The following is a 27,524-nucleotide window of genomic DNA, read 5'->3' as shown; positions in this document are numbered from 1 at the left end:
GACACACAATATAAAATTCAGCTAGATCAACCGATCAAAAACAATAAGAAAGCTATTTTAAGAATTTTTTTTCCTTTTACATTAATATTTTAAAAGAAACTTGCAATTAATTTTCTATTAACAAAGTGTACATAGTTCTGGTATATTTAAATATTAAAAGGTATTTACGGCACTATGAAATAACTGTTAAAGCAGGGATCACTTTTTCAGGCTCATTAAGATAGTAGCTTTCTTGATCTCAATCAAGATATCAGCATATTAATAAAGAAGGGAAAATGCCACCCCCTATATAGTGAGAAAGGACACTTCCTATAGTGAGAAAGGACACAGAAAGCATTTGTCATCTTTTAGTGTACACATTTTGCAGCTGAGTTTGTAATTCTGTTTTAGGGAAGGAAGGAGGATTTAGGCTTTGAAGTCACAGTTAAAAATGTAGAAAAAAACAACCAACCAAACCAACAAGCATGAATCCCCCAAGGAACCCAGTGTTTTTAAGGCAGTGTTTCCTGTGAGTCTCCTAACAGATCAAAGCACGTCAGCTCTCATTACACCCCTCCGAGAGCAAAGCATTCACACCCCAGCTTCTGGTTCACAAAGACTCCAGAAGGCAGAAGCCGACCAGGAAAGCATTTTGGGGTGTCCACTGCCCCCAGCTCCGCTGGGACTCCCCACAGCGACAAGGCATTTGGGGCCGGGGGGAGACAAGTAGACCGTGAAGTGGATCGGTTGGCCACTCGTTCCTCGGAGGAGCTGGGTTACACAAACCATCAAGGAAAAGAAATTCCCTGAGTTCTGGAGGAGTCCCCTGTGCCCTTTTAGCTGGTTGGGCTGCGCTCAGGATTTATGATTATACCTTATGATTCAAGTAGTGAAACGGGAGAAATTCTGCATTGTTTCCATGCCTTCTCTAACAAGCTCTGTCTTTTAAGTGCCCCTCTAGGAATATACACACAATTTAGGAAAACAAATGCTTTATTCATGATAGCAATAAGTACAGCATGACTGTACACATACCAATTGAATAGCAGTTTTGCATTTTTTATTTTATTCCTCCCAATAACTACATGTTCCTACAAGTGCCTCACAAACGTGCACTGAGTTTTCTACACAGCTTTTAATGGAGAACATTTTAAATAGTTTTCATAAAGTGAATGAAGCTGTGATAAGCAGCACAGCTGGTGAGCCAGTGCAGAGACTACAAGGAAGGAATTACCAGGAGGAAAATGTTCTAGGAATGTATTTTCCTTATGAGGCCCAAAGATTAACCAACTAAGATTAGTGCTCCAGTTCATATACACAAAATATATACGTGAAATACACGGGGTGACTCGAGTACTGTCTGAAAACATCTTTGCTTTTGAGACAGAAATTTTTCTGACAAGTATCTACCAAAAATCAAAACCATGTAATCACCAGTAAGAAAACCAAAAAGCGAAAGACCTGTATTATCTTTTCACTCTTGCTTACTTATGAATGTGGACTGGAGGAAACACAAGAGGAACATTTAGAGGAGAGAGGAGCATGTCTTGGGTCATGTTGTGACCTCAGAAAACCCAGGGCAATAAACTACAGGTGACTGCATACAACAACAAAATCCTCACCAGTGAGACCCCAGGACACTTTTTTTGCACTCCCTGTTGAGGGAACCGAGTAAAGCTCGGGGAATTGGACTAGATGATCTCTAGAGGTCCCTTCCAACTCTGAAGATTCCGTGATTCCGTGAAAGCAAAGATGATGCTGCCAGAGAGAAGGGTCAAGATTTTGACAGTGAATACCAACAGTTTTACAGGTATTTCTCCTCCATAAAGATGCTCATAGCTTTTCATTAATGTTTGGCACCATGCTCAAAGACCCGTTCAATCCTGAAATTGGACTGCAGCTTCCCCAAGAGTGTTGGGTGTGGCTTCTCCAACCATGTGCTTTCATGGGGCATTGTTTCCTTGCAACTTTTACATATGATTTCACCTCTACTCATTCATTTCTATAGGCTACTACTGTTGTGTCCTGGCACTTCACAGATGAGGGATGTTTGTATGACCTCATAGAATTTAAATCACCTATCTTTCACCTTTATCCTACCAAGAGTAGAAGGTTTGATTTTAGTAAATGTACAGAACATCTGAAAGTCAAATTCTTTGTTGAAAGGACTCTGCAGTGTGCTCAGACCCTAAGAGCTTACCACACAACTAGAAAAGATGCATTATGCCTCCGTCAGGAGACCTTTTTGCTCAGAATGTTTTAAACTGTTTCTTGTAGAAGCTGGCCGTTTGTGGAAAAAAGTAATAATGGATATCAAGAGATCCAAAATGATGGTACCTTTGAGAACAAGATTAGTGTTTTCTATGCAAAATGCAAATAGACTAGGACCCTCAGAGACACTGCAGTTCAGGAGCAATGTTCTCTTATTGTGAATAGTGAAACAGCCCTGGATGCAATGATTTAGATCAACCTCTTACAAAGTATGCAGAGATCTCTATGGCTAGGCCTTTGTCTTGGAGGCATGGAAGAGTTTTCTAGGCATATTTTTGCTGCCTCATTTTCTAAACTCAGTGAAAAGCTAAGAAAGAATGAAAAAAACCCTGTGTTGCAGGTGCTTTTAATTGGAGTGGGAAGAGTTCTTGGTTCACTCTCCGGGGCCACAGCTGAGCAACGTGCTTTTCCCCACCTTTTTCCAAGGATGTGAACAGTCTCATTGCAAACTAATGCTTAAAGGCATGCACCTAGGAATCTTGCTCAACTGGCTGTCTGGATCACTTCTGTCTTTCAACCAGTATTGTCTGGATCTCACCCAAGTTCAATATCAGCCAGATGCTCTTCTCCAGGAGCCACTTTCCTCTAGGCAGTGCAACATCTTTGTGATGGCTCTGGTTGCATCTGTGGAAAATGAGATATACACTTGGGTGTCATCTGCAAAGCCTGTAGCAGCTTAGCCCCTCTCTGAACAGTCTTTTGGAAGTATTGGAATGGGATGTAGGGAGAGGATTTATAGCCCTATGGTCAGACTGCAGGTGCAGGATATGGGGAAAGAAAAATTATTTCACCAGTGTTAGTTTTGGGTCTTACTGAAACCAGGTTTTGTGTCTGCAAGATATACAAGACTGGAATATATTACTTAGCATTTAAAGGGAGAAGAAAGACAAGTAATTCCGTATCAATGTCTGAAATTAAAAAGTCCTTGCAAATTAATACAGTCACAGGAAGCTGGATTAACTATACCAGCAAATGGAAATATGGTGCCCAATGTAAAACTCTCTGGGTAAAACAGATAGAATAAAGACTATTGTTTCTTATTGCAATATATTTTGGCCACTGTGTATTTTACATTTAATTTTACGGTGCAGAAGACATTACTGAAAGAACAGCTTTACTTGATAATTTTCTTGTTTGGTAGAGCTGATGTATTAAAAAGGTTAATGTACTGAATTTACGTTTTTCTGCACTGATTATTTCTTACTCCAGTAATCTCTCTCCTTCCTCATTCTTAACCTCTTTAAAAAGAAACGATATAAAATAGGACTTCTTTTTGACAGTTTTAGTCAGAAAACCTTACTTCCCCGGCCGATTTTCATGCTCTACAAGCTTTGCTATCATAAACCACTTTGCATGTATTAAGAAGGAGTATTATATTAGATGAGGCAATTTAAGTGTATCCCATTTCACTTGGTGAAACTAAGCAGCTTTGCATTATAACTAAGTTGGGCTAATGAGAATATGCTTGAAGCATGTGTTACCTGGAACTGAAGTTAGCTAGTCATTCAATACTGCAACCTGTGAGTTTGCAAAACGATGGCAGGAATCCTGCTGCGAGGGAGATAGGAAAATTATTATAATCTGCATTCCTAAATTGAATGAGTATTTTGCTCAGCAGAGGCCTCTTGACTGCAAATAGTCTGAAATTACATCCTGCTGTTTAAAATGCTTTTTTTTTCGAAGTGAGTAAAATTGCCCACATTTTCTTAAATCAAATATTTTTTAAATCATATATGAGTAAAATTATTGAGAAAGGGAAAGTCATATATCCTTCAGTTCTGCTTGTAAAAGCTATTTGATATTCAAGTTTTTGATAGCAGGAGCAAAGTGTCTAGAATTCATGGGTTTCTACTTTTATCTTAATTATGCAATTATTAGATTGATAGAGTTTATCATCATGTCTCCCTCATCACTTTATAACTGAAAAAAAATCCATGTTTGCAAGTTTCTTATTTTGTACAAAAGAAATTTGTAATATAGATATTTAATCAGAATAAGATAATAGGTGGGATGATCACACACACTAGTAAGCTCATATGCAAAGTATCCAGAAAAGACTATCCAAACATGAGCAAAAGACCATGAACTAGCAATCAGACACAGGGAATAAACTTCCCTCAAAAGAGGGGCATGGAAAACATAACTTTATTCATGCAAATTATTTGTCTTGTTAAAGTCAGAAATGGTAAAAAAAAAAAAAAAAAGAGAGAAAATGGCCTGGGCATAAGTAGTAGAGGTCACTGTAGCTCTTTCAACAATCATGTTCCATTGTGTAAAAGCAACAAATACTGCAAATACTTTGCATTGCATCCTGCCCACGAATCCAAAATGGAAGAAGAGGAGGTTCAGCTCCTCCTCCTCAAATTCTCTGTCCTTTAAGTAGTGACCAGTGAAAAGGTTAAACATAAAGGAAGATGATGGAACAATTTGTGTGGACATCGGTGCTCCACAGCTATAGGCAGAGGAGGTCTCAGCTCTGCAGCACTCGGCTGTATGCACTTCTGTACGTTAAACAGACCAGGGCTAATTCTCTCACCCAGAGTGTGGGTGACCCAGTCTCTCCACCTCAAAAATAGGTGGCCATATTCTTAGGTGCTTCCTGGAAACTGTGCCTACCCCATGCTGCTCCCTGAACTCTACCCTGGCATTGCATGGGATTGTGGGGCAAAACCATGCCAGGGAACATGGGAACAGATGGGATGGATGAGCAGGAGCCAGGGATTAAACTCATGCCCAAGCCCTATTTTGCTGTTGTAGATAGATGTATATAGCTTTAGGTTTGCTGATGAGGCATAATGGTTGAGAGGGAAATGCAGTTACTCTTGTGTGAAAGATGGTTCTCAGGAGAGCCAGCAAGTCAAGCAAAGGTGATGACAAGGGCAGAGACATATCTTAAACACAACCCTTTTTTCTGGAACTTAAGGGACCTTGTGCTGACTTGCAGTCGTGTTGATTTGGATTAGGATTCACAGTTCTGACCTACTTCTGAAGTGGTGGATAGATCGCTTCTGGTTTTCCTCCTCACAAAATATATATGACAGAAGACACCTCTTTTTTTTTCCACACATTAAGTCAACCTCCCAAAACACGGAAGAGCAGAATTCAGTCTTCCCCATGTCAGGGGACTCTCCTCCCAATATCTGGGAGGAAGTTGTAACCTCCAGGACTTAGTCTGTATGCTTTAGGCTTAGCAGAAAATCTCCAGGATCAGTTTTAAATCTGGGGTTATGCTAAATGTTCCCGCTTCATAAGCCATCATATCTTTTTGTGTGTGTGCTTTTTCATTAAATGCACAAAGTTTCTTTTAAGTTGATAAGCTAGGTACTCATTTCAGTATAACCATCATTTATTAATTTACATGAGGGTCATTTCTTACTTTTACTACCTAAGCTTCGCAGGCCTTGTGGATAACCCTAGCTGCATTTGTGCTCTTGCAGAAGGTAAAAGTCAGCCAGTAACAAAATTCATCATGGAAAATTTGCACAAGTGAAACTCCACTGGATTCGTAGCCAGTCAGAGAATTTAGCTCATTCTTTTTGATTTGCACTGTTTAAATGAACATATCCATTACCTATCAAAGAAAGTTTGTTTTTCAATCTATCAAATAATGTCATAGCATAAACATTTGTCATAGCATAAACTACAAATTCCACAAAACTGAAGAATAAAGCATTTTTTTTCATCATTTTCCATCCAAAGTTATATTTTGTTGCTAATGAATGTGTGTTTTAGTAGCGATACTGTAAGCAAAATGAAAGATACGTAGGATCTTCCAACATTACCTATCCTAATTTAGCAAGGCTCTGTCAACAATTGTACTGAGTTTGCAGAACCCATAATCCTATACATTATATATTTTTAACAGTCCACACAAATACATATTGCACAAATCCCTCAAGCAGAAGTACAAACGCGCGTGCAGTGCAAGGAGGTGGAGTTCACAACACTTTTGACATTTGAGCTCTGCAACTGTGAGAGATATTCTCTCCTTAGTTCGGTATTTTGTATACAGAAATGCAATATTATAAAAATCAGTCTACACATAAAAGCTACATTATATGCTCTATACAAATCTTACTTGCTTGGAAAATATTTAGGTATTGCAGTGAGAGCACCACACACAACTAACATCGCTCTCCTTCATATGGAAATTTTTGCAAAATCTTGCAGCTCCTCTAACCTTCTGCTTCCAAATGGAGTCTGTATTTTTATATCCATGTTCTTGTTCTTACTGAACTCTATTACAAAAACTCTCAGTAACTTCAATAGAACTTAGATGAAACAAAACTGTATTGTTACACTTTTTTTTTCTCCTCTTCTATCTGGAGTAGACATTTGGTGCCAACAGGGAAACAATTCCTTTGATGAGGGATGATATTTTTGTCTTCTATTTACTTTACACAGGGAGTAGGCATTTAGAATGCGAACAGAAATGCTAGCTAGAGTAGCAGACAGAAAGAGATTGATTAGAAAGCCATTATTCAGATGATATCACTAGAATCCCTCCACAAAAATGAGAAAGCAGAACTCAATTCGTGTAGTTCTAATTGCATCAAGTTTGAGCTCCAACTATTTTAGCCAATAGATTTCCTGAAAGCATTTTAATAGGTTGTGGAGATATTTAATAAGAACAAATAGTATTTGTAAAACTAATTATTTTTTTAAAAATGGCCAAATCAAATAAGATGAGGTTGACAGAGTAAAACTGAAAATAATTTTGCCCCCTCCTCCCCCAAACCCAGACAGAGCAATGATCCTGAAGAATATTCTGCAAAAGATGAAAAACAGATGGCAACCACAGAATAAAATGAAGGTTACATGACTGTTCACTTTTCTTCTCTACTGCATGTAGCATTATCCACATCATTATAAACATAACTTTTAACTTTTATTTTTTTTTTATAATGTTATGATTGGTGCTGAAAATCCTGATGTATCTTTGTGATCTTGCTACTTTCCTTGTCAGTTATGTGTCTGAGATGTGACTTGATGTGCACATATGCCCACACACATTCCACCACCTTTCTAAGCATGTATCTGTTTGCAGAATGGTTTCTTCTACATTTTCAATCATACCACAGAAAAATGATGTCAGTGAATTGTCCTCATTGAAGATGGTTTCCTGAGGTGACAGAGTGGTGACAGGCTAATATCCCTAGATTACATAACATTTTAACAGAAATCAAGGGATAGAAAAAGCGTTTTATTGAAATCTCACAGGTTCCAGGAAGGAAATAGCTGCAATTAGGAAGAAATTAATTTTTTCCAATATGTTATGTATGTCTTCGGCATTCCCCTGTAGCCCCCATGCCATCTAGAACAACTAAGCACACAGATGGACAAACATATACCCCCTCATCCCCAACGTCTGTGAACAAGGACCATCTTGTGTATGAAGGTAAGTAGAATACTCTTTTACCAGTTGAAAATCAGATGAGTGTGATTGTAATGCACGAAACCCAAGTTGAGAAGAAATATCACAAGAATGGCTAATGGCAATCAAGCTCAGAGCATGAGTAGAGCTTGCTTTTGCGGGCCAGCAAGTCATTTACAGGTCTTTAAGTTGCACCAGCTCACTAAGTACATTTATCCTGTGGCAGTTAAAAGCATGATCGCAACTATATTTGTGATGCCAATCACCATTTTATCCACCTGTGGCTATGTTTAAGCAACAAACTGAAACACAGTCTGCACTGCTAATGGTTAAACGAAATAGTCCCGAAACTTCAGGCTTTTAAGGAATACACTAACCTTTGTGTCCTTATGCACATCCAGAAAGTCCAGTACATCTACTTTTGATGAAGAACATTCAGGACAAATTTAACTCATCTGTTCCAGTGTTCAGTCTCAAGGAGTCTTTAGTCGTTACAGCAAAGAGCAGCGCAGGGATAAAGCAGCTCCAGGTACGCCGATGGAAAGATCAGACATCTCTGCTGAAATGGTGTACAACTCGCTGGGCCTGTACAAAAAGAGAAGACGCTTGTTGCATATTTGAAAAAGAAAACAATGAAAGAAACATTCAGTCTCCCTCTTTAAGATTGAAAAGAAATCTTGTGCAGCAGAGCCCCAGAGGTAGTGCTTGCCAGGTCATGTTTTTGAACACACTGTCTCAGTATCTTGTAAACATTGGCAGCCTGGAATCTGGAGCGCAGGTTAGGGAGGAAGGGGAAGGAAAATTACAGCAAATGTCTTTCACAATAGTAAGCCCCAAACAAAAAACATTCCCAATAACAGAAATTTGCTAATTACACATGTTTTAAGTGGGCTACAGGAAAAAGAATGTTAAGTTTTTACTGACAAGAGGCAATATACTGCATGTACTACCACTACTCCACTGCCTTTTACCCTTGACATTGACCAGAAATGTAATTTACAGCCATTTTGTAAATCACTGGAAAAGCTACTTTTATACTGAGAACCATGCCAGACTCATCTGGAGAAAATGTTAATAGTATTTAGTGAGAACTGTTTGACTGTTCCTGTCTTTTTTCTGTTTTCTGTTTTGTTTGTTTTTTGTTTTGTTTTTTTTTATAATTTATCTATGCCTCCATATAGGAGAAATGGGACACAGACACAAATGTGAATGTGGTATTTAATTGCAAACCCCGTGCTACAATTTCTAGCTTTAGGCATGAACATATCTACTTTCTTTCAAAGTAAATCAAACCCCAAGGAGTCTGGAATACAGTTAATTCCTCAAAATCATCAATGCCAATGTGACTTGCCAAAAGACATTAACTCTGTAATTATTCCGTTAGTCAGGAAAAAATACTTCTGAGTGGAGAAGCAGAATTAAATCAAAAGGATTCTACAGAAACATTACAAAGAATGACCAGTTTGAGCACCTTGCAGTATTGTCGGAGTCTAACAAGTGCAGATGCCTTTGCACATTTGAAACTAAATTTTGTTGTTTTATGGTTTTGGTGCACCAATAAAAGAACATAGAAATGCACAATGCAGAAGCTGCAGAATCTGGTATAAGTCTAGGAAAACAACATCTACCTTTTCTTTGCAATGAAGTGTTTATTTCATTACATAATTTCCATCTACATTACATAAACTACTTACTTGGCTCAAGAGGAGTTTACTTCTGACTGCTGTTGCCTGTATGATACATGATTTACAATGCTGAACTACTTGGTTTTCCATCAGAAACATTTATTTGTTAATAATTTATGAGATAAATGGCTTCTGATTGAGCAATTTAAAAAATGTAGCCAAATCAATGGCAAAAGACACCAAGCAGCATATTATAATGATACAATAATTCGAGCTCATACATTAGACTGAACTGATAATGTCCCAAAAGCCCTCTTTTGAGAGCTCAGATTCATAGAGTAAATATTCAGCTGAAATAACTAATAAAACATCTCAACTACTGCTCTGTGAAATCATGCCAGTACCATGAACAGTATCTTTGAAAAGATAATAGGTTGGCTCCAGAAAATAAACAAACACGCAAAAAAGCCCTGCAAAACTCCCCTGCAAGTTAAGTACACATGGGAATGAGATTAATAGTCACACGAAGGAGAAAAATGAACTCCTCTCTCAGGTGTGTGAGCGGGACTTTGGAAATCAGAAGGGTTTGATTCCTTTGATGTCAGAGATACTAGAGATACAGATTGTAGCATTAAATCCAAAATGTTTGCCATCACTCGTATGTGTGACACAGACAGTGAGAGAAGCAAATGTGATAAAACCCTTTAACAGGAAGCTTTCAAGGCCTCTTAACTTATCACAAATAAGTCATGCTCTGAGTTACTGCATTTTCAGCTAAGTTGATCACAAGGAAAATAAAATGTATTCTAAGGGCTGTGCTTTGACAATGTTCACTACCATTGAGGTTTTAGAGAAAAGTAGGGAGATTTGAAAACACTTTTGGAGGAAAGCTGCATATACACTTCTCCCCTTTTTTCCTATGAACACATTATATGTATTAAATATCTTAAAATTTTCCAGTGCCGTAGTCAAGCTCCCTAAGAAAATGTTGCTGAAAGTCCTGTCATTTTATAGGCACCCTGTAATTGCAGAATGGACTGGTTTCCCATCAGACTTGAGGAGACCAGTCAATAACGTGTTGACAGTATGTAGACTTATTTATAAAATGGATACTGTTGAGTTTAAATGAGTACACATATTCTGCCAAGAATGGATTGTTTTCAAACTTAGTAATAGATAGGATTTCTCTTCTGTTATTTGATGAAATCTCATATTGATTATAAATAATAAGTTTCAGGAATGACAGATCTACCAATAAAAGCCACAATTCAACATGGAATATATGCAAATATCAATATATGTAATTATATATAATGATCACAGATGTCATCAATTTATTTACTGTAAACAGTTTAACTGAATACATACGAAGTGAAAAATCAAATTAAGTGGGGTAACATCATTATTTTTTTCTCTTATTTGATTTCTAATTGAACTCTTCCTTTTTGTGCTAAGGAGAACACTACAGACTTTTGTTTAGTGACTGTCCATTTTCGATGTGCGTTTACCGGCTCTCCCTAAGACTAGATTCTTTGGCCAACGTATCCTTTCAGATTTCATGCCCAGGATCCCATTCCACAACCCACAAGAAGGCAAAAGGATGTCCAAATACTTTTAGTTCTTTCCCAGAGCAGGATTCCTTTCAACAGACTGCTTTTTCTGTAGGGGTGCTAGCCTTAGTGTCAACGCTATTAACCAGTAAGTTGTGTCACTCTTTTTGCATAAAAAGCCTTCTAGCTGCTTTCTTTATAAGCTAGATACACTCGGACATATCCTGGGGCTTTATCAAGAGAAGAAACAAAAATTCCAGGGATCCGAGCAGTTCCTTCATGCAAAGCCTTAGCTACTGTTTTGGTACATTAATTGCTACTAGCTCCTGGTCCTCTGGCTGTTCCCACTTGCCTCATGTTACTTTGCTCCTGGGATCCTAGGTTTCCCACATGTCCTGGGCATCACCCCGGCCACAGTTCACATGGACGTCACTCCCTGTAGGCAGTAGGGACTAGACCTTGCCAGGCTTGACATCTTCTGTCCTACACAGTTGTTTGAGCATAACCCAGCCAGCTGTGGTCCGCACATACTCCCACATGCCCTTAAGATGCATCTCCTGCCTTTCCATCATTCACTTAATGGAGAGACAAGAGGAGAGAAGGACGAAACAGTATGAGAACAACCAATTGATGTAGATGTATCATTCCTCTGCATTAAGAGAGCAAACCCCTTACTCAGCCACTTAAAATGACTTAAAAGCATTTCAAAAGCTCATTGAATCCAAAGCAAAGGATATTGTCTCTCATTAGGAAACTATTCAAGAGGAATCACCTGCGCTGCATAAAGGTTTGCACTGTTCCAGGCTGAGCTGGTTCCCACTCCTACCAACAGCAGCTAGACACTGCGTAGCTGTGTGGCTGCATCAGTGTCCAGTATTGTGGACTCCAACTATTAAAAATCATAAGTCAAGGCACACCAAAAAGTAAGATCTGATGAAGGTTATGTTTCTTTGTTTGTTTTCAGCAATGAGCTTGAGTTGCTTTACTGGTTTCCTTCTCTGAATCTGCTAGATGCAATTTTTTGTGTGTTTCAAGTATAAGAAAGCACTCTGCAAGAAATCTTATAAAAACAGACAAAATTACAAGAGTCTCCTGATTCTGGAAAGGCAGAATTAAAAAAAAGGAATTTTTTTTTTTTTTTAAGTTCAGAAAATAGCAAGCAACTTGTACATTTTAAGAAGCGGCCTCCTCTTTCTTCACGCATGAAAGTAACTCTCTCTCAAATAATACGCAAAAACTGGCCACGTACGTACACCTAGTGCATTGCAATGTAAAATAAAATGAGTTAGATTTAGCCATGACAGCTGCATCATACATGCTGCTTCAACAGCGTGAGGCAAAAGGCACTAAATCTCAAAGGGTAGACATTTTTTCTCTTTTACTTATCAGTAGTAGGCAGTAGTAACTACCTGAGGTAAGTCTAAACACCAAAGGTCACTCAGACTAAGACCGAATGAACAATATTTCATTGTTTGGGTTTAGCACTATTTTGAGCCCACATGCAGATATTGTAATTTAATAATACAATAGTTAATGTGCATCTTTCTAAAGAATTTTAAATCTCAGTGTTTTAACTGAATGCTATGTGAAAATTAAGGTGGATAAGAAGCAGCGAACTGGCTACGTTTCCTTGTAGACACTGCTGTGAAAACAGCACAGAGAGCAGCTATAGCTGCTTCCATGGCGGTGAAGAGGCTGTCCCGGAAGCAAGAGTCAGGGCTGCTCTGGCGGGTTCAATTTACAGTCAGAGCTGGTCGCTACAAAAACAATGAGCTTGCCATAAATGCCATGAAAACACATACAGAGAGCCATAATTACGTGACTGGGGACAAAGAAGCACCCTCTGCTCAGTGAAAATAATTTTAAGAATAACCCAAAATTTCTGAGCCTATGGCATGTGTCCAACCCTGGCAATCAGACTGCCCCAACTTCTAAGAAACCAGAGCTTCTAGTATTTGTGTCTCTGGGGTAAACCTTTCTGACAGATGGCCTTAGGCCAGTAGCATTGGGAAGCCCTCCAGCACAGACCTGCAGAGCTGGCCGCGTGCAGCCCAGGAACTCTTGATGAAATCTGGGAGGAATTTCTATAGCTTGCTTCTTTCACCTGCCACGTATGTATGAAGCACAAATACCTTTGGGGAAACAACTCTATTCTTGCAAATTTTGACATGCCACATATTACCTATTCAAAATGCTTTGGAGACGTGTGACACCATGGCATGTCATCATGACCACCACACTACTGCATTCATAACAGCAGTTCAGTTCCAAGTTGAATCTTAGTTGCAGGATGGAATGAATTTCAAGCAGCTCAGTAATATGCCGCCAAAAAGCTGAATACTAGCAACCTGCATTTTTAAAAAGATACATTTTTCCTTTTGAACTGAAATTTGAATGTGATAAAACACACCTTGGACTATTTGCATCGATGTGTAATAGAGGTTGGTAAACACACTGTGCTAGTGTGTCCACATTTCAAAATAAGCACAAACCTCCTGTTTCTCCTGTTTAACTGTCAGGCAAAAAGTGGCATTGGCATTCCACGCTGAGTAACGTGTTACTACAGTGTCAACCTAGTGCAGTGTGTCTACACTAAGAGAGTTACAAGAAGTCCAAAAAAATTCTCAAACTAAAATTACATTAAAAAAAAAAAAAGGTGTGAAATGTGCAGTAAATCTCTTGAGGCAGGAGTCTGAAATAACAGGGTTCTATTGTAATATAAGTTTAATAAAAAAACCAATAAAATATTAACGGACAACCTTTCTCAAAGTACTCTTCAACAGTGGTATGTACAACAAACAAAACCTCATTTGTACCTGACTACTGTTCAAAGTATCACAAAAGAGGATGCATATACCTTTAATCCACCATATTCCACATATACACCATATACACAATATGTACGTATCACATACTATTTTTGTGGGTTCTTGTGCACCAGCTGTGCAATAGTTATTCAATACAAACTGCTACCTGGGACAAGAGTAGCTGCTCTACTAACATAAATTCAGCACATTAGCACAACTGTACAGGCAGTTACAGCAGCTGAAGCTACGTGATCTACAGAAATCTGTCAGATTTTGAGGAAATCGCTAGTTCTTGGAGGAAATAAATAGTGGACTTCCTCCTGGGAGGAGATGCCCCTGCAGACACAAGGCCGATGTGAATTTTCTTAGCAGGAAACCTGTTTTCTATGACAGTCAGAAAAAGGAACAGCCAGTGGCCCAGCATTCATGCCTGTGTGCCGAGAGATACCTTTCTGTCATATTAACACGAGAGACAGTGCAAAAGCGTACACACGGAGTGGATGGAGCAGTGACACCGCTCATGTCACAGCCCTGGCAGCAGGGTACACCGTGCTCGCTGGGGAGCGAAGGCTGCAACACATACCCACCCTCGGCAGCTCTGTGTGACAGCGAGAAGACGAGGAGGGCCAGCGGGACTCACACGTGCTCATCGGCACGCTGCAAACTGACAACCCTGCCCAAAGATTTCAGGAACACAGTTTAGGTGCCTATATTTTGAAAGGAGACATTTGTTATGAAGATATTTCTCATAATACTTGTATTTCTATGTTCACATGTATTTAAATACATGTATTCATAACACTAATTATTTTGCGGAAAAAGGAAGAGAGAAAAACCAGCACATATTATAATAATATTATAGTAAGTACTATGGAAGTTTTTCCCTTCAAAACCTGAATACATATGAATATTAGCTGTTCCATCTCTTCAGAGCTACTTACTACAGCTTACCATGTAGTGCCTGATCCAATCTGTAAGCGAGAGAGAACAACCTAAAAAACGCAATAAGGGGTTCTTTGCTCCTATGTCATGGGTACTCTATCTTGCCTAATACATGACCACAGGCAAACTTTTCTTTATTTTAATGTTAGGCTGGGTGTCAGGGTAGAAGTATATTTGGTCCTGAGTCCTATCCTCTTAACTGGAGCTTGCAAATATTCCAGTTATCTGGATTTTTTAAAAAGAGGCAAGAAAAAGCACCAGAATACCTGTTACTGGAGCATATGATGTACAAGGAGAGGATGAGGGAACTGGGTTTGCTTAAGAAGGGAGTGCAAAAGGGACACCTTGCTGCAGTCTGCAGCCACCAAAGAGGAGGGTATGTAAAAGATGGAACCAGACTCTCCTCAGAGGTACACAGTGGGAGGGTGAGAAGCACTGGTCACATCATGCAACACAGGAAATTCTGCCTGAATAAAAAGAAAAAAAATTCACTGTGAAGATGGTCAGCTGGAGCAGGTTGCCCAGAGAGGTTGTGGACTCTCCATCCTTGGAGATATTCAAAACTCAACAGCATGAGGTTGAGCTACCTGCTGCGTGACTGGCCTGCTTTCAGTGAGAGGTTGGACAAGAGACACTCTGAAGACTCCTACCGCACAGCAGACTCTGCTGAGCAGAAGTCCTGGATTCATCTGACTGTTCAAACACCTCTTGCAGACCTGCTTCCCACAAAATGCTGGGTATTGCTAGGAGGAAAGAGTTTCTTATCTTTCTGAGTGGAATACGCACAGCAGTAATTTGAATCCCAAACCAGATCGTATGCACATGTCCTAAAGAATCTCAGCCCGATGAGCTTTCCAGAGGAAATGCAGCCTCATGGAAACCTAACTTCACCGACCTGAGCTGACTTAAAAGATGCACAGATTGTAGAGAGCAGTAAATATGTTCTCAATGCAAATATCACTATGGCTTATCTTTTCAGTACATTTGGCCATTAAACAAAGTTTTCTTTTTCTCATTTGGGGATGAAGTACAGGCCGATCATAAGATAAGTTAAATGTCTCTCCATGAGAACTTGTCTCCCTAAATTGATAAGCATATAAATTAGATGAATTAATATTTTGCAGTTCTACTTTCTCTGACTGGACAGCTTATTTGTTTCATCCGTGTTTTCAGCAGTTTCACATCTTCTCGATGTAACGGGATGTTCAGGGTTTTAGTATGGTTCTGGGCAGGCAGTGCAAACAATGCCATCCTGTGCTGAACCTCCTGGGATCTGATTTAACCCCCCTCCCTCAAAGGCAGCATCCTTTGATCTCAGCACCTTGCCCGCCATCTCCTCCTCTCTCCTGGCTGTTGCAGCTGCTGCACACAGCTGGGGGGGGGAAGAGGAGTTTTCCATGGGCACACCAAGGGACAGCTGCCAGGTGCCATGAGGCAGCGCTGCGGGTACGGATGCACCATGTCTCTCTCTGTACAGCCCGTGAAAGCAGCTTATCGCTACCCGGTCAGTTGTTTAAACAGTCTAAACGGCCACCTTTTCAGAAATCAGTTCCGCACTTTGAGCAAAGACACTGTCCGCCATGAGGAATGCAAAAAAGTTGCCTGTGCTAACAAAATTATCTTGCTGCTTCCTGGTTTCCTTCACAAACACAGGCAGAAAGAATTGCTCTGCGCCACATAACAGCCGCGTTTGAGGCAGAGCAGCAGCCTTTATTTCCAATTTGCTTTTATGTCAGTTCCTATCCTGCCCAAATGCTGCCAACCAGTATCATACTAACAGCAGATTTGAAAAGTGTTTTTCCTTTCCAGACCAGAGGTATTTAGTCCAGTCTCAGCAGTTTCACAGTGTTCTCCTGTCACGTGTCAGATTAATTAACTCAGCCCTGATTAATTAAAATTAGAAGTTTCTTTTATTCAACCATCTAAAATACCAAATTCCACTGATTTCCTGCAGAGATACACAGGCACAACAATTCCCACTGCAATCTCTCATTATTCTTTACAGAGATACTGTGCCACATCCCATACTCCCACTAGAATTTTACTGATGTGGCTGTACTGACGTTGGTAAAATTATTCTTGATTTACTTCGGCACAAAAGAGATCAGCATCAGGCCTATTGGGACAAGATAGTTCCTCCCCATGGTCATATTTACTTTACTTAAGACTACAAAAAAAAAATACATTGCTCAGACAGCTTCAGTATACCATCCTTTCTCATGGGAAAGAAAAGAAAAAAAGAATTACAATCTGCTCTAAGGCGATCTGCTGCTCTTTGTGGTTACCTGGAAAAATGAGAACATGATCAATCCAGCAAAATACAGACTGAACTCTGATGTCCAGTTTTACATGTACGTATGATTTTCTTTGGTGCTTAAGAACGACAGTTTTCTTTAGTGACAGATCTAGAAATAAGATTTTTTCTTTAAAAAACCGGAGATGGCTTTCATTAAAAATTGAGAAAGTGATTGAAATGAAAACAGGGTCAGGGGAAGCTGTTCCCGCTTCCCATGTTATTTCTATGCACGTGTGTTTACCAGTTCTGGTAAAAACCAACGGGTCCTCTAGAACAGACCACCAGCAATTGCTGTCTTTTGCTTGTGGTGTTTCATCAGCTGCAACTGCTAGGAAGGCTGGGGAAAACAACTGAAAAAGAGGCTTATGATAAATGAAGATTGTCAAGGACAGGCAGGTGAGTGACAGAAGCTGCTTCACTGAGAAAGGAAGATGAATGCTTGAAAAGACTTTCTTTTCAGTTTGGTGAATATTTTCCTCTCTATTTCTGTTAAACATATCAAGATCAGTACTGTCTGAAACACTTTTTGGTTGTTTAGAAGCCAACTAATGTTAGTGAGCAACTTCATTCATGTCAATTTTGGAAATTAAGTGTATATCTTTAGGGTGCTCCGGCACTGGGGTGGTTAAGAACAACACAAAAACTTGAAACGAGCAGAAACCGTAAACATATTGAAATAATGCCACTTGTGATAATGTTTCAGTAAGCTGTGGGGAAGAGTGGTGGAGCTTCTGTGGATGCACAGAAGGTTTGTTTAGCCACAAAAGTTGGCCAATATATCTGCTCTTTCAGCTCTATTTTGCAGCGATAACATCTGCTAATTAATCTATCAAACTATAAATTACATGATGGAGCCAAGAAGCCTTAAAGGCAACCCTATCGGCCCTTTCCCAGTAAAAGACTTCCACTTACATTAATATGAACACTTTGAACAGAGACCTTGCAAATGGGGTGCAAAAAGTTAAGCAGAGACTCTGCTAGCTCCAGTTTAACAAGTTGGACACGAAGAGCGCTGATTTAGCTCCACGTGTGAGCTTTAAAGACATGCAGAATATACGTTTTCTTAGTAGTTCTCACAATTGCTGTAGCGCAAAAAACATCGGCAGCTGAAAAACCTCCTTTGAATTAAAATACAAGAAGATCTTTTTTTTTCCCTTGTGATAAAAACAGCATTATTTTCTATCCTTTTCTGGTGCCCAAGCCTTCCCAATGCAATCAGGGGAATGCTTTCTAGGTTTTATTTTTCCTACAACAGTGGGTCTATTTTAATTCATTTTTCAATGAAAACTGAGGTTCTTATGCGCTCACTTGACTCCTGGCTTTTCAAAAGACCACAAAATATCATTAGTCTTATAATCAAATCAAGAGCACCCGCAACATTGGAAAAACACAAACCAAAATACTCATCAGCAGAACACTATCTTTCGAAAGCAGGTGCTTATGGAGAGAGAGTTCACTGGTTTTCTTACAGTTCCCCCTTAAGCGAATTCTGCATTGCACACTAGCTGTGCTTTACTGGCAGATTGGGTCGATCTGGCACAGCGTGTGACCCAAAAAGACCATCAGTAGCCGTTCCCCAGATCCTAAGGCACACTCTGCCTACAAGCAGCAGAGACCACAATGGATGTCACAGGCAGCTGGATGCCAGAAGGTGGGGGTGGCTGGGTGGGCCTAACGCAACACTAACATCAGCTCTGGTTCTGACGCTCCCCTTCACTCAGGCTAAAGTGACATTACTGACATTCAGCAAATCTTCCACTTCTACCTCTGGTTTTCTTGAGGCATCAAGATACAGGCTACCAGGAAGGCAATGGGCAGAGTTGAATGAAACGCTGACAAGTCATAGGCATATTTGCAGCCATATCCTCTAACCCTGCCCTGGGCAGGTATGGTCTCAGTGCAGGTAGGAACTGAAGGATGTCTGAGAAAGTGGTTTAGTCTATCGAGTTTATTCCCTTTAGAAGGAGTACTTTATTTATTAGAAGGAATACTTTCAGGAGTACACAGAAAAAATCATTCCGAAATCAATGTCTGAGAAGATCCTTGTCCAGAAAGTGCTTACTCCTTTTTTCATACTCTTCTCTAGAGACCTGTAGGATAGACGGTTCAAAGGACCTAAATCTTATTTCACCAGAACAGAAGGCTGTGCCCTCGGGCTTGTTGCTGTCACAGCATGCATATAACCCCCACTCGTGTTTTTCTGAAGCTCAGCTTGCCCACCAATTATAACCCCTGTGGTAACTCATCTGGGAAATGATGATTTGCCATCAAATAACCTTAAAATTAGAGATGGTCAAGAAAACAATCTAGGAGAAATATTTTCCTGCATTTTTGAAGAACAAAATTTTAAACTTTTCTAACTAGCTTTGCTGAAAGGTAAAAGAATAATCTTATTTGCAAATTTATTTATGCAAATGAATTATAACTCTCAGATGAGTACTTGCATAGAGAAACTTTCAGGGTCAAGAGCTCAGGTGTAACAGCTGTGGTCATTTAATTAATTCCTATAGACACATTTCTGATCAAACAGATTAATTTTAAAGCGTGAAAAATGGACAGAGGTGCAGCAGTTCATACTACATTGAAAACAATTCCTGCTCAGCATTGCTAATTAGGAAATCCCAGCAGAACAAGTAATATGGTACTCTACAGCACTACTGAAAATCTGAAAAACAGCAAATTCCAAACACTCCAAACAGAAAGTCTTAAGAACTCCCAGTGCAACAAATCTGTTCCATATGAAAGCTTTACAGCACTTGTTCAAAGTCTCAACAAATGCAAATATGATCACTGCATATAAACTCTGAGCTGATGTAATTTGCTGTGGCTTCATGGAAGTCAATGATGATACATTGATTTCCACTAATGAGGGTCTGACCTAAAAAATGCTGCATTCATTTACCAAAGAAATGCTTTTTTCTCCCCCACTTTCAAACTTTATTTAGCTTTTCTCCAGGGGAGCAGAAGTGCTGAATTAGCATGTAAATACACTCAACATGTACACCATGAGCCAAACAGATCATAAGTGCAAGGAGGGCATCAGAAATTCACCACTGTGCCTCCCCTTACTATAGATTGAGATAATCACTGTCATAGAGATGAAGAAAGAACAACACAGAAGGTGTTCTGGAAAACTTTCAGTTGTCTAGAAAATCCATGGCAGTAATTAGGAAACAAGCTAGATAATTTTATGACTCCAGGTACAAATAAAGTTATTTGCTCCTGTCATTGGCATTTAGGAAGAAAGAATAGTACAGATTACTTGTCTCCTTCCACAGAAAAAGTTTTCCACAAGAAAGCTTCAGAGAAGCAAGGTGGATTGGAATAATAAAAATAATTTGTAATCTATCCTGCTGTTTTGGCAGTGATTTTTTACTCCTATCAAAGTACTACTTTTTTTCTGATGTACTGTAAGAATGGAATAAAACTTTTCTTAAGAAGAGTGACGAGTGACCCAGTTTTTGAGGTAGCATTCATATCGTTATCCTCTGGGTTTAATGTTTAAAAGATTATCTTGACATTAGGAAAGAAGCTTTTCTGTATTTTTTCCTCAGTTAATTTTTTAACTCTATGCTTACAGGGAAAACTAAGCTGATAAGAGAGAAGAAAAATGGTTTCAAACAAGAGTTCCATTAAAAAAAAACCCTTTTAAAGATACAAATTTCTACAGTTTCCTTTTGGGTTCCATTTCCCAAACAAAGCACTTGTTGGATGACTTATTTGACATTATCCCTCTACCTAGGACTCAGAAGTTATTCAGTGAGGGTCCTTAGGTTGCAGCAATTTTAAGTAGGACACTTATTCTCCCTACCAAAGAGAGCAAAGCCCCAGGCACCCAGTGTACTTGCCTGCCTCTTGTCAGGAGTATTCACTTTGTTTGGTTTAGAAGCTGGGAATCTACCACGGCTGGGAGTCACTGGGAGTCAGGGCTGTGACTCATTTTAAAGAAAGCATTTTTGCTACGTTTCTCTCCTTGGTCATACTCTTGCACCTTGATAGAACTGTAACCCACAGCATGGTCAGGCCATAGAGTATTTTTCATTTAAAAAATTCTTTCACCATTGTCACAGGTGCAAAATTTTATTATCCAAGAAAGCAACCTATGAAAGTAATTTATGCAAGAAAAACAAATTTGCCTGTCCAGGCAACAGTTAAGATTATACACATACCCAATCTGATCACATGCTTTTCTTTCTTGATCAATAATAAAAAGAAGATTCTTGTTTGAATTGTCAGTAACCAGAATCTAGCTGGGAGTGAGATTTGAATGACGTGTTGGTTGCCAGGCCGGATAAACAAATTCATCAGCACTTCAGCGTTTCAAAGGTTCTACTCATTTGCAAATTTAATACCTTTTATACAAGGATGACATATCCCAAAGATATTTTTCTTTTGTTCCTATTAGATGCCGAAATCATCCGCTGTGCTCATCACTGTAGGGCTTACTGCGGTGGTTACAACCTAGAAGCTGATCTGACATATACCGCAAATAGCCTGATTTAAGACCAGAAGGAAACTCATACCCTTCACTTTTCTATGAGAGTAACTCAGATATGTAATATTATTATAATATTTTTATAGTTTTGAAATGCATAAAGCCGACCATATAATCATCTCTTTTCTACATAATTATAGTAATTTTGAAACATATCCAGAATGTAAACACAAAAGAAATGTAATTGTAGTTTTTCGCAACAGCTAGTAAAAACACTGTTTAAAACTTAAACCCACAAAAATGTTGTCGTTCCTTGTTAGTGATGCCTGGAACAGCAGAAAACAATCCTAAAACCTTGTTGTTTTATAAAACATATCAATTAAACAGATGATTGAAGCTAAAAATTTCAAAGTTCAAGAAGTGGTATAAGAAGGGTTTTGCATACTGTCAGTGGAACAAAGGAGCACAGAGCATTTGCACAAGGTGGTTTTGATATCAATAGGCTGAATTGTCAAAGCCATGAATCATCACAAAAAAGTGCCTGTAACAAGTAATACAAGACTTTGTAAGACGTCTGTAGTGAATCATAGGTTTAAAAAGAAAAAAACAACAAACCCAAGCTATTTTACTTCTTTTAACTGTTTTTCCCCTATCAGAAGAATATTACACAACACAGAAGACTCATTTTTACATCTCAGTGTCTTATTGTATGTGCCCTCAAAAGAACAATAATTGTTCTCTTTTCTTTTAAGGTTGATATGAATCTCTGAAAGATATTAAGGCTAAAAAAACTGCAGCATTTCTTTCAATACTGTTGTTGGATTGATTGGATTTAAAGATTAGTATTCACTGAATTGTTTCTAGCTTTTTTTTTCAGTGATAGTCCCATTCTCATTTTATCTACCTTTTTGTTATATTCTCTGAACATGCTTTCACATCTTCAGAAGGCAGATAAATTCTAGGGAAACAGTATTATAGTTATTTCAGCTTTTCTCATCAGGAAGAAAACTGACACTTTTGTGTGGAACAGGTGGGCTCCAGAAATACAGCATATCAAGCTTATCATGGTGAAGTGAAATGCGACTTGTACAGAATAATCAGATAAATTCTAGGCTGTGTATCAATGTGCAATCTTCTGCTTTGTCCACCACTCAAACTGCAAAACTGCTTTATACATATTCATGTTTTCAAAAAGGAGATGAGAATCCAAAGAGGCTGGGTGGCATGAAACAGAGCTGCATGGCAGCGTGCACATGGACCAGGGGAGCCCGACTGATCCAGCAGGTGCATCTGCAGTTGCGTGCAGGACCCCAAGGACTTCTTCCCCGTTGTCCCAAGGGAAACCTCAGTTCCAAGACCTGCTGCTAGAAAGATGCAGATTTGCAAGTTTGGTTTGTCTAATGTGACACTTGCAAACAGGACAGAACTGAATGATGAAACTAAGTAATGAAAAATTTTCCATTATTGAATTTTTCTTCTTTTAATAAACTAGGATCTATTTTCTCATAAAAAGTGCAGCAGCTTTGCAGCAGTAAATAATATATAAGCCAAAATGTATTTCTCATTCATGGATCTGCTGGGAGTTTTTGCATGATCTGCTTTAGCTCTACAAAGCAAGCATTTAAACAGTGAATACAGACTTCATGAGATTAGTTGGCAGGTAGCTACTTCTTCTTTCCCTTGTTCTGGACCACCTTATCAAAAATTCATAGAAAGGAATCCATAACCTGATGGCTTTTAGAGGCAGAAGGTAACATTATAGGTTTCCAATGCTATCTGAAAACATATTAAGATGAATTCTTCAAAGAAATTCCATGGAGCTTGGAATATCGTAAGTGTAAAAACTCAAAATCTGAGATGACAGTTAATCGTCTAAAACAAGGGAGTCCATTTTCTAAACAAGGCGCCTCCCTTAACTGAACTGCTTCATCAAGCTTTAAGCTTAGAGCACTAAAGACTAATTTAAAAAATTATCTCAGTGAAGGATGATTTTGATGAGAATGTCACATCTTTCAGGTCCTTCATGCTTTATTATGCAATACTTTGCAAGTGTTATTGTATATTTACAAAACAATAAATACGGTATGAAAAGCCAGCTGTGAAACAGCCATGAAAAAAGCTGCCCAGAGAGGTGGTGGAGTCTCCATCTCTGGAGACATTCAAAACCCGCCTGGACGCGTTCCTGGGCAACCTGCTCTGGGTGACCCTGCTCTGGCAGGGGGGTTGGACTGGATGATCTCCAGAGGTCCCTTCCAACCCTACCATTCTGTGATTCTGTGATTCTGTGAAATGCTAGAAGTGCACTTTTTGAGTGTTTTGACCTATTTGAGTGTTCTGACCTATTCCCAGAAAAAATACCACTCACTCTAAGAATTTATATTGTTTATGTACATGTTCTTAATTGTAAATTAATATCAGCACAAAAATTGCTCTTTAAGTGTTGGCTAGTAACTGTGAGTTCTCACAATAACACTGAAGTTGGTGATATGCATTTTCAGAATATGTGTAACAATATTCTTACACAAAGCACCGAAGATTAAACAGAGAAAAAGAAAGACTAGATCTTCAGCATTACCCATTGATGACAAAAGTGTTCAGAGTCAAAGTACTTTGGTCTACATCACTACCAAGAAGCTCCTGCACTGGGCACAGACATGTGCGCAAAGCTCAGACATATAAGCAATAAACTACAAAGGAGTGAGCACTGAGGAAGAAGGGGAAATGCAGCCGACAAGGTGTGATCAAACAAAAAAGACGCTGGAAAAATGCATCAAGGTCAGAAAAACAAATCAGAAAATGCAACTGGTATCTGCATGGGCTGGGGTGTTAAAATTAATTTTACATAATTTCTGCCACAAAGCGCAGTTAACATTAGCATAATTCTGAACTGAAATTAACTCTCTATTGCATCAGCTGATATATTTTTTCTTGATCCTCTTATCTAAAGGAGAACTAGTCTCCCATATCTGTGAAACACTTCTATTTTCTCACCATGTCCAGCTAGACCCTTGTGATTTCTCGGCTGTGTGGCTCCTCAGCTTGATGAGGGAAGGCTGAATCTCAGCTGAGGTTCCATGTCACATTCAGGAAATACAGAAATGAATGCTGATGGTGAGCATGTGCCCTGGGAGGTGTGTGAGGGCCACTCCTTGCAATCTGACAGCCCTTACTGCCTTGTAGAACAGTCTGGTCAGCAGAAAGCAGTCTCAACTCTCCTGACTTACAAATGCAGTGTTGATAGTGGTGGGACCAGTACTAGTCCCTCGTGATCTTTCTCTGACTTTCTAAGGACTTTTAGCTGATTCCGTTGCCATATCTCTCCAGGATGGAGCAACAAGTAAAATCCTGATGTGGCTTTCAGGAAGGAAAGCCTGCAAAAAGTGAAGGGGCTTGTCTAAGCAGAGCGTACAGATAGACATCTCCTTTGCTCTAATTCCTGCCTAAAGACAATTTTGGAGTTGTATGTGTTGGACAACATGATGTAGAAGCATTTGAGCTGGCTCAAGGAGCAGTATAGCCATGGCTATGCTTTCAGGTTTTCTGAGCAGAACACAACTGTGTTTAGGCACAAATGCGCTGTTCTGCCATAGGTCCTCCAAATTGCTGAAAGTGAATGCTGTCTCAAGTCAATCATATCACTTTCATGTACAAGTTCTGTAGCCTTTTTCTCCTTTGCTGTCTTTCAACATGTTATTAGGCACTTGGGATCAGAATACAGCCAAGCAGAAGAGGATACTCTTACCTAAAAGTAATGAACAGCCTTTTAACTATCTTTCCTACCACATCTCTCCTTTCCTTCCTCTACCTCCCTCCAGGAACATAGGCACCAGGCACAACTTCGTCCCAGTGCTCTTGCTACCCATATACTGGGTGTTGTGACATCCAACTTCTTTGAAGGCTGAGTGCTGAAGATTTACAGATCAGAGAACACTCAAACCTCACAAAATGTGATTAAATCTTATGGGCAGTTAGTTAATTTTTAATATGGACAAAAATGCATTTTTGTACTAGACAAGCTTATTTAGGATAAACTGTTATTTTTCTTGACTCCTTACATTTAATGGAATTTTTTTTGCCTGCAGCAGCATAACTCAATAGTATAGCTCTTCTCACAAATTGACACTTAATAACTTCTCTTTAAGAAGGCTGAGTTTTTTTAGTCATTTCTCTTGGCTCTAGCAAAAAAAAATAATCAACCTGTAGCCCTAAAAAGCAATGGCTAGTCCCTCTGGACTTTGGTACCAGGTGAAGACTTGCAGGAAATCTTTAATAAGCAGCATTAGAAGAGGTTGAGCAGCCAGAGAAGGGATATTTTTACACCAGTGCTGATGCTTTTGGCTGCTATAAACACATACTGGCAGCTCTCTAAGATGACTATATTAAGCCTTTGACTACTGAACTATTGACAATAAGAGTTTAGAACCTAGTTCATCTGGACACCTACATGTGAATGCTTAAATTTAGTTGTTTGAAACATGATCTGAATCTTTTTCCAAAGTATCAGTGTGAGTGTCCAAATGTTAAATACAGCTTGCAGTCTCAAACATACCTAAACTCTACATTCACTCATAATCATCGACTTTGTGTTAAAAATGAAAATGAAAAAAAAAATAATCCTGAAACACTCAACCATCTCCTTGCTATCTAAACTTCAGGAAGTATAAACGTACCAAGGTCTATGGTCTGGAGGGAGCAGAGTCCCAGGCTACAAGGATCTGGAAAGGTAGGGCAAACAAATAGGGCTAGGAAGACAGGGCTCTCTGGTTTAAGCAAGGGAGGCCATTATATGAACACTCATACCAACTCCATCGTGCTACTGAGTAGAATGGCAGATCCGTTCAGCTTACTGTCTTCTACTTGCTTTTCAGCAATGATGCTATAAAGGCAGAGCTAACAATTTGACTGATTTGTATTACACATATTTGTTCCCAAACAGTCCATTATTAAAAACAATTAATGAATCCCATGCTAGCAAGTCCTGTTCTCTTATCCAGTAATGAACTTGCCTTTTTCCTGTATCTGTAACTCAGAGCGTTAGATTCCCCAGGAAGCTGGAGCTGCTCTTAGTTTTACTGCAACAGTTATCGCCCCCTAAAGCCAACATAGCTTGAGAAGGAAAATTATCCCGACTAAGGGAGAACATCATTTGATAAGGAGTCAGGCTGCTCTGCTGACTGCTGTCCTTGCCTGGAAAAAAGTGATACAATGAGGAGTCAGCAATACATCTCCAGTTGCCTCATGAAGAAGACTGGCTGATGCCAATGTTACCACCTTAAACTGCTGCTACACACACAGCCCTGCTTTCTCTGTGGAGCACTGCCTGTACCCGTGCATCTGGTCTTTTCCTCCTTGCACAGGACAGATACATCTTTCCGGTCTTTGTGTAGCTTTTTTTTTTTTCCAGGAAAAATGCTGACACAGCAGTTTTGCTCATGGATCTGCTCAAACAGCCAAAACTCAAAAGAGGGATGTGTACGTTTCAAAATAACTCCAACTCGCAGGGAACAGATAACACTGTTTTCAGTGTTTATCACTGTTTGGCAGATAACACTGATTTCAAATCTGCACTCTGCTGCTGCTGCCACAGACAGCACATGACAAGCCCTGTGACAGTGATTGCAATCCCTGATGATAACAGCAGGATTGTTATCTGCCCTTCAGCAGCGCGCTGCCAGCAGGAGCCTATTTAAGCTTGTGAAACATGCAAGGCCATTCGTTCCCATCACACTTTTGTTTTCAAATGTCTCTGGGAAAAAAAGTTTTCCTCACTTCTACTATTATCCTCCTAATGTTTTAATTCAGTGATGAAACTTCTGCAGACAAAGGAAGAAATGTGGCAATTTTAATTTTAGTCCATTAACTACACATATTACTTCTACCTTATCAACAAATATCAATTACTTTGCACAGTCATGCGTTAATCTATGTAGCAGCCAACACAGGAGGTTATACAGTCATCTTTAGCGCTCCACAGATATGTGTTTTCCATTATTACTATACTCAGAAAGCTTTTCTCCCTGGGGGAGCTTCTAATGTGATATTTAGCTTGAATCCTAATGCAGCTAAGTTCCATTAAAACCGTGCACGTGGACTCAAGGGCAACTGTAAATAATGCAAAAATAGATCAATACTAATCTTGAACTGTTTATGTGTAATTCTCACGGAGCTCTTATATTTATGACTCCAGCCACATCCCGTGCCATAGATTCTGACTGGCTGCTCTTTCCCAGTCATGGCAGGGACTT

At 39.3% G+C, this 27,524-nt stretch overlaps 1 protein-coding gene across 5 annotated transcripts in view; it reads right to left on the bottom strand.

Moving 5' to 3' along the window:
• HS3ST5 (heparan sulfate-glucosamine 3-sulfotransferase 5) overlaps window positions 1–27,524 on the bottom strand; it is a 197,975-nt gene that overhangs the window by 88,624 nt on the left and 81,827 nt on the right. For 4 of the 5 annotated variants that reach the window (XM_074580914.1, XM_074580915.1, XM_074580916.1 and 1 more), the window contains exon 2: window positions 8,002–8,209. The gene's annotated coding sequence lies outside the window, so the exon portion shown is untranslated. Of the gene's footprint in view, window positions 1–8,001; window positions 8,210–27,524 lie in introns of those variants that run through there. The other variant, XM_074580918.1, reaches the window with a different exon arrangement.

This window comes from Larus michahellis, chromosome 3 (assembly GCF_964199755.1).
Source record: "Larus michahellis chromosome 3, bLarMic1.1, whole genome shotgun sequence".
Lineage (NCBI taxonomy): Eukaryota > Metazoa > Chordata > Aves > Charadriiformes > Laridae > Larus > Larus michahellis.
Note: the sequence above shows the minus strand (reverse complement) of the source record. Positions and strands in the feature narration are given on the sequence as shown.